Here is an 11,119-nt window from a genome sequence, read left to right on the forward strand (position 1 = left end):
TTGACAAGGTACCTCATGAAAGGCTACAGAGGAAATTGGAGGGTCATGGGATAGGAAGAAATGTCCTATTGTGGATTAAAAACTGGTTGAAGGATAGGAAACGGAGAGTGGGGTTAAATGGGCAGTATTCACAATGGAGAAGGGTAGTTAGTGGGGTTCCTCAGGGGTCTGTGCTAGGACTGCTGCTTTTTAATATATTTATAAATGACTTAGAGATGGGAGTAACTAGCGAGGTAATTACATTTGCTGATGACACAAAGTTATTCAAAGTCGTTAACTCGCGACAGGATTGTGAAAAATTACAGAAGGACCGTACGAGACTGGGAGGCTAAATGGCAGATGACGTTTAATGTGAGCAAGTGCAAGGTGATGTATGTGGGGAAAAAAGAACCCGAATTACAGCTACGTCATGCAAGGTTCCACGTTAGGAGTTACGGACCAAGAAAGGGATCTGGGTGTCGTCGTCGATAATACACTGAAACCTTCTGCTCAGTGTGCTGCTGCGGCTAGGAAAGCGAATAGAGTGTTGGGTATTATTAGGAAAGGTATGGAAAACAGGTGTGAGGATGTTATAATGCCATTGTATCACTCCATGGTGCAACTGCACCTTGAGTATTGTGTTCAATTCTGGTCGCCGCATCTCAAGAAAGATATAGTAGAATTGGAAAAGGTGCAGTGAAGGGCAACTAAAATGATAGCGGGGATGGGATGACTTCCCTATGAAGAAAGATTAAGGAGGCTAGGGCTATTCAGCTTGGAGAAGAGACATCTGAGGGGAGACATGATAGAGGTATATAAAATAATGAGTGGAGTGGAACAGGTGGATGTGAAGCGTCTGTTCATGCTTTCCGAAAATACTAGGACTAGGGGGCATGCGATGAAACTACAGTGTAGTAAATTTAAAACAAATCGGAGAAAATGTTTCTTCACCCAATGTATAATTAAACTCTGGAATTCGTTGCCAGAGAAAGTGGTGAAGGCGGTTAGCTTGGCAGAGTTTAAAAAGGGGTTAGACGGTTTCCTAAAGGACAAGTCCATAAACCAATACTAAATGGACTTGGGAAAAATCCACAATTCCAGGAATAACATGTATAGAATGTTTGTACGTTTGGGAAGCTCGCCAGGTGCCCTTGGCCTGGATTGGCCACTGTCATGGACAGGGTGCTGGGCTTGATGGACCCTTGGTCTTTTCCCAGTGTGGCATTACTTATGTACTTATGAGAGATGGTAGTAAAAGATGCAGAGATAAGGTTTTATTTTCTTCCTTGGAGTTTTGGGAAGAAAAATTCTGGCTGGTGTCAGCATATGCCCTGAATGGGGATAAAGAGACATTTTTAAAGAAAATTATACATAGATTACCTTGTTTGAAGGAGATATAAATAGGGTGATGAATCTGCTTCTAGATCAGACTTCAGCAGACAAATGGGGAGGACAAGGTATAGAGAAGGGCTCCCTAAACTATGCAGAGTGTTGGTGCTGGTGGATATGTTGGATGTATTTTTAGGGTTCAGTTTCTTTATTAAAGTTCAATTTTGGAAAAGTTGGTATATTAAGCCATTGGAGGCCCTTCATTTGGGAGGCCAGGGGTATGTTCATGTTTCTAGAGCTCATCCTGCACATAGGGGCCAGATTCGGTAAATGGTGCCCAGTTAGGTGCTGTTAAAATCCGCACTAAACATCAGTTCTATAAAGGTCATGCTTAGCATCGATTCTCAAGCCCAACTTTGGGCACAAAGACTTAAACCTGCCAAAAGCTGGTGTAAATCCTGGTGCCCACTTGGGGGTAAATTATATATATGATGCAAAAAGAAAAAATTGTTAAAGTTAGGCGTGGTAAATAGACTAGCACTTATGCCTGAGAATCGGGCCTAACTTTAGGCGTGGTCATTTGTGGTGCAAATGTACACATCTAAATTAGGCATGAATCCCCCTTATTCTATAACTGCATGTGTAATTTTGGGGAATGCCCCCATTCCACCCATGACTGTCCCATTTCAGCACCCTCGTTTTGAACTCACTTGTAAAACCTAGGTGCAGATACCACACCTGTGCAGGGGTTTACTACGCCGATAGTGCAGCTGGCTGTGCGCTAGTGCTGACACAGTCCATCCATGCCACGAGGAAGCCGCTAGCGCTGCTTAGTAAACAGACCACATCAATTTATGCACATATAGGTCAATTAAATCTAGTGCCAATAATTGCTTAACAAGCCAATTAGTGCATAAGTATTGCCATGCTGGGACAGACCGAAGGTCCATCAAGCCCAGCATCCTGTTTCCAACAGTGGCCAATCCAAGTCACAGGTACCTGGCAAGATCCCAAAACAGTACAATACATTTTGTTCTGCTTCTTCTGGAAATAAGCAGTGGATTTTCCCCAGGTCCATTTTAATAATGGTCTATGGACTTTTCCTTTAGGAAGCCATCCAAACCTTTTTTTTAAAACCCCACTAAGCTAACTGCCTTTAATTACATATTGAGTGAAGAAAAATGTTCTCCAATTCGTTTTAAATTTACTACTTTGTAGCTTCATTGTGTACCCCCAGTCCTAGTATTTTCGGAAAGAGTAAACAAGTGATTCACGTCTACCCGTTCCACTCCACTCAGTATCATATCTCCCCTCAGCAGTGCTAATTAGCTTGTTATTTAATTAATTTGCACATGTAAATTGGGCATAACCCAAATTTGAGTGCGCAATTTTTAGCAACTTTTATAGAATTCAGGGGTCGATGGCAAATGCGGGTAGGGGTGGCCCAAGGCAATTTTTCCACCTGAGGCAGGAATGAGATGGCACCCCCCCCCCCCCCAAAGTCCAACATCTTTCCATACTCTCTTTGCCAACTCCCTTCCCTCTCCCTGGCCATGGTCTGGCATCTCCCCCCTTCCTTTCTCAACCCTCCCTCCCCAAACCTACCTTTTCTTTTTTTGTTTTCAAAAGGTGGTGGTGGCAACAGTAGCCCCCATTCACTGCCTTCTGCCAGCACTGGCATCTCCTCTGTACTGCGGCCCACCTCCGAAGAAGCAGGAAGTTATATCAGAGAATAAGCACTGCCATTGGCAGGGCAGCGTATGGGGCTCACTGCCAACGATGAGTTTTGAAAAACCAAAAAAAGAAGGTAGGCTGGGGGTTGGGAGTTGAGAAAGGAAGGCGGGAAAGATGCTGCATCATATAGAGTGCTTCCTTAGGCCCCCACTTCATTTGGTCTAATGGTAGGGCCACCACTGATCACAGGCAAGGCCGCCGAGAGGGGAGGGCAAGGGGGACAAAATTCCCCGGGCCTCCAAGGGGTCAGGCTGTCGGCGCTACAGTTCCCGGTCTCACCTGCCTGCCTCCTCAGCTCCGGGCCCCCTGCATTCGAAGTGGCAGTCACAGATCGCCTCCCTTCCGGCCTTCCCTCCCTATGTCCCTGCCCTCGCGGAAACCGGAATTTACATCAGACGAGGGCGGGACACAGGGAGGGAAGGCCAGAAAAGAGGCGATCTGCGACTGCCGCCTTGAATGCAGGGGGCCCGGAGCCGTGGAGGCAGGCAGGTGAGACCGCGGACTACAGCGGTGGGGGGAGGGGCGGGGGCGGCAGGGGAGCGGGGGGGGGGGCAGGGGGACAAAATTCCCCGGGCCTCCAAGGGGTCAGGCTGCCGGCGCTACAGTTCCCAGTCTCACCTGCCTGCCTCCTCAGCTCCGGGCCCCCTGCATTCGAAGCGGCAGTCACAGATCGCCTCCCTTCCGGCCTTCCCTCCCTATGTCCTGCCCTCGCGGAAACCGGAATTTACATCAGACGAGGGCGGGACACAGGGAGGGAAGGCCAGAAAAGAGGCGATCTGCGACTGCCGCCTTGAATGCAGGGGGGCCCGGAGCCGTGGAGGCAGGCAGGTGAGACCGCGGACTACAGCGGTGGGGGGAGGGGCGGGGGCGGCAGGGGGGCAGGGGGACAAAATTCCCCGGGCCTCCAAGGGGTCAGGCTGCCGGCGCTACAGTTCCCAGTCTCACCTGCCTGCCTCCTCAGCTCCGGGCCCCCTGCATTCGAAGCGGCAGTCACAGATCGCCTCCCTTCCGGCCTTCCCTCCCTATGTCCCGCCCTCGTGGAAACCGGAATTTACATCAGACGAGGGCGGGACACAGGGAGGGAAGGCCAGAAAAGAGGCGATCTGCGACTGCCGCCTTGAATGCAGGGGGGCCCGGAGCCGTGGAGGCAGGCAGGTGAGACCGCGGACTGCAGCGGTGGGGGGAGCAGTGGGGGGCGGCAGCGGCAGGGGGAGTGACGGGGGTGGCAGTGGCAGGGCGGCCTTGCCCCAGGCCCGGCGGCCCTGATCATGGGTAATTTCTGAGAATGTCCTGACCTGCCCATGCCTTTCCCATGAAGAGAGCTATAGACAGAGGAGAAAGTTGAATGGGAATTTTCTTAGGCATAGTGAGCAGTTGTCTAGGGCTCACAAGGAGTTTGAAAGGAGAATGACACCAGAGCTTAGAGCACAGTTCTTTCAGCTGATGGCTGGAATTCACTGCCATATCTGCCAAAGGATCAAGTTTCATTTTATTTGACAGATATAGTTTATTAAAGTTTGATATACTGCCAATATTTACCAGAAGATGACGGTTTACAACAACAACAAAAAAAACCCCAAGAAACTCTATAAACTTGCTAGTAAAACCTAGGCACATACATTCCGACAGAGAGACAAAGACTACAAGATGTTTATTATAATACTAGTAAAAAAGGCCCGTTTCCAAAACAAATGAAACGGGCGCTAGCATGTGTTTGTTTGTTTTTTTGTTTTCTTTTTCTGTTTGATATTAAGGGATATATTTTTTTTTAAAAAGGAAAAGAGTTTTTTTTTAAGTTGTAAAGTCTGTATGAGTGTTTGTGGTTTTGAGGGGGGGTTGTGGGGGTCTATGGGTGTATGCTATTTTTTTTGGGGGGGAGGGGTGTTTGTGGGGTAGGGTAGCGTTGTTCTGTATGAGTGTTTGTGGTTTTGAGGGGGGGTTGTGGGGGTCTATGGGTGTATGCTATTTTTTTGGGGGGGGGGAGGGGTGTTTGTGGGGTAGGGTAGCGTTGTTCTGTATGAGTGTTTGTGGTTTTGAGGGGGGGTTGTGGGGGTCTATGGGTGTATGCTATTTTTTGGGGGGGGGAGGGGTGTTTGTGGGGTAGGGTAGCGTTGTTCTGTATGAGTGTTTGTGGTTTTGAGGGGGGTTGTGGGTGTCTGTGGGTGTGTATCATTTTGTAGGGGGGTGTTTGTGGGGTAGGGTTGTTCTGTATGAGTGTTTGTGTTTTTTGGGGGGGGGATTATGGGATTCTGTGGGTGTTTGTAAGAGAGAGATGTAGGTTTTTACTGTTTCAGTTTTTGTATTAAGGGGGTTGGGGGAGGGAGTGTGTGTGTATGAGTGTGAAAGCAAGATGTTGTCTGTCCATGGCAGTGTGTGGCATTTTGGGTGGTGGGCAGTTTGGTTGTATGTATGTGTGTTAGTGAGTGATGCTGATTGTCCATATTAGATGTGGGTTTTTTTTGTGGCTGGTAGGGGGTGATTCTCTGCGTGTCAGTGTGATACAGTAATCTTAATTCAGCAGGGCACTCTGATGTGGTATTTGTAGGCACTTGTATTTTTGTTGAAACCAGAGGGATCCGTTGCAGGCAGGCAGTAGGAGTAGATATGGGTTTTTTTCGAGTGTGGAATGTGGGTGGTGTTCTGTAGGGGGGGACGGGGCTGAGGGCGCATGTGTCTGGAGGTCTCCTTGTAGGCACTGATTTCAGCTGGGCACTCAGGTGGGCTGTGATCCATTTTTTTTAGGGGGGGGTTGGGCGCCGGAGGTTTCCGTTTGGGGGGGGGTTTGGGGGGGGTTGGTTTGGTTTTAGTGTGGAATGTGGGTGGCGTTCTGTAGGGGGGGCGGGGCTGAGGGTGCATGTGTTTGGAAGTCTCTGTTGTAGGCACTGAACGCCGGCTTTGAGACTCGCCACATGAACAGCTTGCAGAGTAAGGTCCGCGATGTAGTGGTTGTTTAGTGGCGTTCTTCGTCCGCGCTTTCCTCGCGGTTGGTCCCCGTGCTGGTAGCTACCCCCTCCTCAGGAAGGGGCGGAACTCGTGTGTGTGTGTTTTTTTTTTTTCCTGAATGCCGCTGCATTTTCTTCGCTGTCCCACTCCTGCTCCTCTGCAGCACCAGTCCCATTCAAAGGCTTGGTGGTTTCTAAGTCCATGTGAGTGTTTGGGAGGTGGAACCGTACTTTGTGTGCATCACCTGAGGCACAGCCAATCAGCAGCGCGTGGGCGGGGCAAACACTGATGTTCAAAAAGTGGTCTCTGCCGCCTCACTTTAGAACGTTGGGAAAGTGAGGCTTCATTAGAATGTTGGAGGTGCGTTTTATATAGAGAGATGCCTCTCATCCTACATCAGTATATTTTTCCCTCCCCCCTCTGGCAAAATATTAAAAGCTAATACGAAAAAATGTGTCTTTGATAATTTTTTTAAAAGCCTTAAAATTCATTTCACCATTAATACTTTTTGGAAATTATTCCAAAGTGATAGGGCCAACAACAAAAAAAAAAAGTACTAGACCCGGTTGATTCCTAGAGCCTTGGAAAAATGTGGCGTCACTATTCTGAAATCCTGCAAGGACCTAAGCGTCCTCTCCGTAGTGTAGGGAATAACTAACCCCTATGTTTACTAAGTGAATGGGCTCTGTCGGCATTAGTGCATGACAGCCACTAGAGCAGCTTAGTAAATCAGGGGCGGGGGAGTAAGCTACTAAGATATGAAGGGGTCCATTCATAGTAGGCTGTGTGGACCAAAGTCAAAATCTTCAACAAAATACAGAAATGCACCAGTAACCAATGGAGTTCTAAATAGAGAAGTAATTTGATCCCACTGCTGCTCCTTGTGATCTTGGGCAAGTCACTTAACTCTCCATTGCCTCAGGTACAAACTTAGATTGTGAGCCCTCCTGGGTCAGAGAAATATCCAGAGTACCTGAATGTAACTCACCTTGAGCTACTACTGAAAAAGGTGTGAGCAAAATCCAAATCAATAAATATTGATGTGCCTTCTCCAAAAACCTGAAAGCAGTATTTTGTAAGGTCTGTAAACATTTAATACTACTCTGTACCAGTGACTAAAGCAATTATTCACAACTCACAATTGATGCAGAATTTAAAAACCCTCTCTTTACAACAGAAAGGGGAAAGGGAAATGGGACTTGATATACTGCCTTTCTGAGGTTTTTTTGCAACTATGTTCAAAGTAGTTTACATATATTCAGATACTTATTTTGTACCAGGTGCAATGGAGGGTTAAATGACTTGCCCAGAGTCACAAGGAGCTGCAGTGGGAATTGAACTCAGTTCCCCAGGATCAAAGTCCACTGCACTAACCACTAGGCTACTCTATTTGAAAAGAAAGCCTATAATCCAAAATGATCCCTAAACACCTAAAGCTATCAACTACTGCCATTAATGTACCAAATAAAACTGGTAACAATGAAGGGTGCTTTTCCTGACCTGTGAACCAACATGCCACCGTCTTCTCAACATTAAGAACCAAATGATGTTCCTTCAACCAATGTGATATTGCCTCTAAAAAACTTTGTAAAGTTATCACACGTGCATGGGATAAACACAAAGGAATCCTGTTTAGAAGGAATGGTTCCGCGGAATCTTAGCTGAGATTGGGTGGCGACGCCGGTATTTGGGAATCGAAATGGGAGCTGGGCAGACTACGGTCTATGCCCTGATTGTGACAATAGATAGGGATGGGCTGGAGTGTAGATTTTAAGGGGCTCCAGAACTTAGTACAAGAATAGTGCTGGGTAGACTTCTACGCTCTGTGCCCTGAGAAAGGCAAGGACAAATCAAACTCAGGTATACATATAAAGTATTACATACCATGTAAAATTAGTTTATCTTGTTGGGCAGATTGGATGGACCGTACAGGTCTTTATCTGCCGTCATTTACTATGTTACTCTTTGGGGTTCTACATGGAATGTTGCTACTATTTGGGATTCCAGAATCTTGTAACTCTTTAGGATTCCAGAATCTTCAGAACCTTTAGTATAAGAAGAGTGCTGGGCAGACTTCTATGGTCTGTGCTCTGAGTAAGGCAAGGACAAATCAAACTCAGGTATACATATAAAGTATTACATACCATGTAAAATTAGTTTATCTTGTTGGGCAGATTGGATGGACCGTATAGGTCTTTATCTGCCGTCATTTACTATGTTACTATGCTAGGTTAACGGAAGACACAGAAACCTTAATAACCAATAAAATATCATCCTATGGGCCCTGCTACAGATAACTCAAGCTAAGGTTTAGTAAAAGACCCCCTTGGAGAAGTTCTGATGTCTCTACTGTCGGACCTTTTCAGTGCTTCTCTAGAGTCGGGAGTGATCCCCCAAGACTGGAGAAGGGCGGATGTGGTCCCTCTCCATAAAAGTGGAAATAAAGAATGGGAACTACAGGCCAGTTAAGTCTGACCTCAAATGTGACTAAATTAATGGAATCTCTTCTAAGACAGGATAGTGAGGTTTCTGGAATCCAGTGGATTGCAGGACCTGAGGCAGCATGGCTTTGCTAGAAGTTGGTCTTTTCAGACAAATCCAATGAATTTTTTAGACTCAACGATCAGACAGTTGTATCAAGGAAGAACGCTAGGTGTGGTGTACTTAGATTTTAGCAAAGCCTTTGTCACAGCTCCTCATAGATGACTAATAAATAAACTGAGTTCCCTTAGTATAGGCTCTAAAGTGACTGACGGGGTCGAAACTGGTTGAGTGGAAGGCAACAAAGGCTGGTGGTAAATGGAGTTAATTCTGAGGAGAGTGATATTACCAGTGGTGTTCAACACGAATCTTCTAACTAAATCCCAAAACACCTACTATAATACACCTATTATTGATTGGTGATTCTACATGGAATGTTGCTGAGTGAAAGAGTGGCCTAGTGGTTAGAGCACCGGTCTTGCAATCCAGAGGTGGCCAGTTCAAGTCCCGCTGCTGCTGCTGCTTGTGATCTTGGGCAAGTCACTTAACTCTCCATTGCCTCAGGTACAAACTTAGATTGTGAGCCCTGCTGGGACAGAGAAATATCGAGAGTACCTGAATGTAACTCACCTTGAGCTACTACTGAAAAAAGTGTGAGCAAAATCTAAATAAATATATGGAATGTGGCTACTATTGAAGGTTCTACATGGAGTGTTGCTACTATTTGAGATTCTACATGGAATGTTGCTATAGTGGAGGAGTGGCCTAGTGGTTAGAGCACCAGTCTTACAATCCAGAGGTGGCTGCTTCAAATCCCACTGCTGCTCCTTGTGATCTTGGGCAAGTCACTTAACCCTCCATTGCCTCAGGTACAAACTTAGATTGTGAGCCCTCCTGGGACAGAGAAATATCGAGAGTACCTGAATGTAACTCACCTTGAGCTACTACTACTGAAAAAGGTGTGAGCAAAATCTAAATAAATAAACATGAGCAGGGATAGTAACAAATCTTGAATTATGGTCTAGAATTTGGCAGCTAAGATTTAATGCTTAAAAACGCAGGGTAATTGTATATGGGCTGCAAAAACCCTAGGGACCAGCAGAGTATAGAGAGTGAAATATTCCACTTGGGCAACACAGGAACATAAATGTCTCTGTGGCATCATATGAATGTCTAAGTTATGAAATGGCATCCTTTAAAGAATACTAACTTAGCACAGATCATCCCATTGCCTAACTTTGGGCGGTATTTATTGAATTTTCCTCTAAGCGCTGACCATTCCAGCATTATCAGGATAGCTTTAGCTCTGCTATTAATCAGGCCTAAATTTAATCAAATAACTTATCTGTTTAATGGCATGTTGTCCAATAGCAGACTCCATAACTGATATTGTAATGCACTCTGCTTGAAGGCTTATTTGATTGAAATACAATGCTACCTTCCAGGTACCTCAATACATGAACATGGAGTGTACATACTTTCCCTTCCCTCCTCCTCACAAACGCCTGTGTTTACAGAGGTGTGCTATAGGTGCATTTAGTGTTTTTAATGCGCGTTAAACGCTAACGTGCATCAAATGCTAATGCACTTATAGGAATGTATTGGCACGTCAGCATTTAACACACCTTAACTTTAAATGTGCATTAAAAACATACATGTTAGACCTTATTGACCTACCACCCAGGAATGCTAAAAGATCGGCACTTCCCCAGATGTAAAGGTCTAAAATACAGATTAATACATGCATCCAGCTTTTCATACTTAAGTTCACAAATGTGGAATGCTCTACCATTGGACCTGAAAATAATTCACAACCTAATTAACTTCCGTAAGGCACTGAAGAAACGTCTCTTTAATATGACATACCATAATGACTTATAATTGGAACTAATTCACCATCATTTACTTAACAATAGGATTACTCTCTTCCTATACCGTATTGTTTAATTTTAATATACTCAATAGGAACAAATATTAGTTTCAAAATGGCAACTGCTATCAATAATAGAGGAAAAGACTTCAGACTCCCGGTCTCAGCTGTTAACATTCAATATTAAACTAGCTGACCGCTCTGCTCTGCGTATCTGACTTTCAGTTCACGCTGGTGAGAATCCTCATCAGTCAGAAAAACCTCTAGTTCATTAACACATCCTTTTGTTGTTATAGAACTATTATAGAACTATTATTCAAATAGTACTTAGCTGTGGTTTGTGCGAGGGCAAATTAAACTAGTCCAAGCCCAACGGCGAGCTCCCGCTCGAAGCAATCCATGTTCAATATGTGATACCATTTGTATATTTTCCCTTTTTTACCCGACTGTTCATTTTGCATTCATGTTCTCTATATATTATCAATTGTATGTGTATTCTGAAATGACATAAGTCATAACGGAAAAATTGTAAGCCACATTGAGCCTGCAAATAGGAAAATGTGGGACACAAATGCAACAAATTAATAAATAAATAAGCATATCCCTGTGGCTTAAATGTGAATACTTTCAGCTTTATCACACAAAAGTAATTTTCAGACAGCCAATCATTGTGGGTAAAATGCTCTGAAAATTGCCTTCCAAAAGCCCAGTCCATAAAGCCACTTCCAGGAATAGGTTCCAAGCAGAACAGGCAACCTTAACCACCATCCTTAATTTTCATTG

Source organism: Microcaecilia unicolor, chromosome 12 (genome assembly GCF_901765095.1).
Source record: "Microcaecilia unicolor chromosome 12, aMicUni1.1, whole genome shotgun sequence".
NCBI classification, from domain to species: Eukaryota; Metazoa; Chordata; class Amphibia; order Gymnophiona; family Siphonopidae; genus Microcaecilia; species Microcaecilia unicolor.